The following is a 2,106-nucleotide window of genomic DNA, read 5'->3' as shown; positions in this document are numbered from 1 at the left end:
ATTGGGACTATGTGGCAGCAGTGGTTACTGCCTTGTGTGGGGAAACTGGTGAAGTAGCCAATGTTAAACTGCATTACGATTGAAGCATACATTTCAACAACACCTGTACTGTCCCCGGAGTTTTTGATGTTTTGGAGAAATCTACTTATCTCAGCCTTCAGCATATTAATGATGGAATCACCACAGCCTCTGGGGGAACCGATATTAAACGGTCAGCCCATTCTGAGTTCCCACATATCTGCCACTGTTCGCTTAGCACTAATATTGTGCATTATTTGCGCTGCCTAATATGTCCTATGAGACTGTATTTATTGCACGCTATCAGCGCTCTCATCTGTGGGTGCCGTGATCGTATAGTGGTTAGTACTCTGCGTTGTGGCCGCAGCAACCTCGGTTCGAATCCGAGTCACGGCAGTAATTCCTCTATCTGCTGCAGCTCTTGGGAAACACCAAGGAATCAGTTGTTTGGGTAAGGTAATTTTTTCCCTTCAAATTCTGCTCGCTCACATCTCTGTATTTCATATGTCAGAATTCAAATCCACCCGTTCTCAGAGATTTCACTCCTTCCTACCATCACTAACTGAACTTTTCATCCCACAGCCCCATTACATTAATTTAGAGATGCCGGTGTTGGACTATGGTGTAAAAAGTTAAAAACCATACAACGCCAGGTTGGAGTCTAACAGGTTTAACTGAGCACTAGTTTTCGGAGCACTGCTCTTTCATCATGTGGTTGCGGAGTCATTTCCTATTTCATTAAGGCATTGCAGAATCGAACACAGACTCTCACATTGATAGTGTTCAGTCTGCGCTGCTGCGGTCACCGTTGCTGGGTGAACGTGCCCCAACCCCACCATCGGGACCTGCAGATCAACTGATCCATTTGGTTACGGCTGTTGTGAGGCCAATCCTCAGGTAGCAGCTTTTACTGATATGGACTTGCGATTATGGGCGGTCAAGCTCAGGAAAATGACACAGGACAATATCGAGGAAAAGCGACTTCTTTCAGACAGATTAGTTTCACGGGTTTTCCGCAATGGCCGAGCACTGTTACCACGGAACTGTTAACTCAGATACAGAGCAAATGGACCAGAGACCCGGGTTTGACTCCAACCATGCCAGGTGTTAGAATTGGGATACAATACATATCTGGAATTACGAATCTAATAACACCTATAAATACATGGCCAATTGTTGAAAAAAACAAAACCATCGTGTTCACTGATTTCCTTTGAGGAAGGAACCTGCTATTCTTACCTGGTCAGGCCTCGATGTGACTCCAGACTCACTGCTATACGGTTGAGTCTCGACTACCCGCTGTGCAATTAGGGACCGCAATCAATACTCCCGAGACAGTCACGCCCTCATTCTGTAACAGAATAGGAAAAAAGTTAATTTAGCTCTCGCTAGATTCCTGTGTGCAGTTCTGCAACTCACAGTATAGCAATGATGTGATGTCACTGCGAACGTTGCAGGAAAGATTCAATGGGATATTGTCTGGGCAGAAGAGTTTCACTTATGAGGAGAGATTGGACAGACTGGGGTTGTTTGTCGCCGAGCAGAGGAGATTGGAGAAGACATAACTGAGATGTACAAAATAATGACGGATATGGATAGGATAGACTGAAAGAAGCGTTTGTTATTGATGGAGGGATCGAACACTGGGGCCAAGAGATTTCGGGAAAAGGCAGAAAGGTTTGATTATATGTGCGGAAAGGGTCAGAGAGGCGGAAACATTTTTAACCTGAAAAAAATTCAGATGTGAATTTGTGATGACAAGGAATGTAAGTCTATGGGCGAAACGATGGAAAACTTGATTGAGGTCGTTGAGCAGTTGTGTTGGACAAGTGCGGGCACAACAGGCTGAAGGGCTTCCTTCGATGTTGTTGTCCTCCACAGTATCGTGGTTAGTGTCCCCTCCTGTCTCAGGACTCAATTCTCCGCTGGGGGCATCGAAAATGTTTTAAATCTGTCACTCTGTTATCCAGTGAAGGTTATTAATGCCTGGCCTTCCATTCTCGGTGGGACGTGTCACAGGAAGGACAGTGCTGTCAGAATCAGCTGGGGAAGGACTGCAGCTCCTGGGGAGAGAGTGTGTCAGTGAAA

The 2,106-nt window shown here is 45.6% G+C and overlaps 1 non-coding gene across 1 annotated transcript; it reads left to right on the top strand.

The window, feature by feature from the left end:
* Nucleotides 1-342: 342 nt before the first annotated feature.
* trnah-gug (transfer RNA histidin (anticodon GUG)) lies at nucleotides 343-414 on the top strand. The gene has a single exon. It is a non-coding gene; the product is annotated as a tRNA-His (tRNA).
* Nucleotides 415-2,106: the final 1,692 nt, after the last annotated feature.

This window comes from Hemiscyllium ocellatum, chromosome 17, assembly GCF_020745735.1.
Source record: "Hemiscyllium ocellatum isolate sHemOce1 chromosome 17, sHemOce1.pat.X.cur, whole genome shotgun sequence".
NCBI classification, from domain to species: domain Eukaryota; kingdom Metazoa; phylum Chordata; class Chondrichthyes; order Orectolobiformes; family Hemiscylliidae; genus Hemiscyllium; species Hemiscyllium ocellatum.
This window is presented reverse-complemented; position numbering and strand designations above follow the sequence as displayed.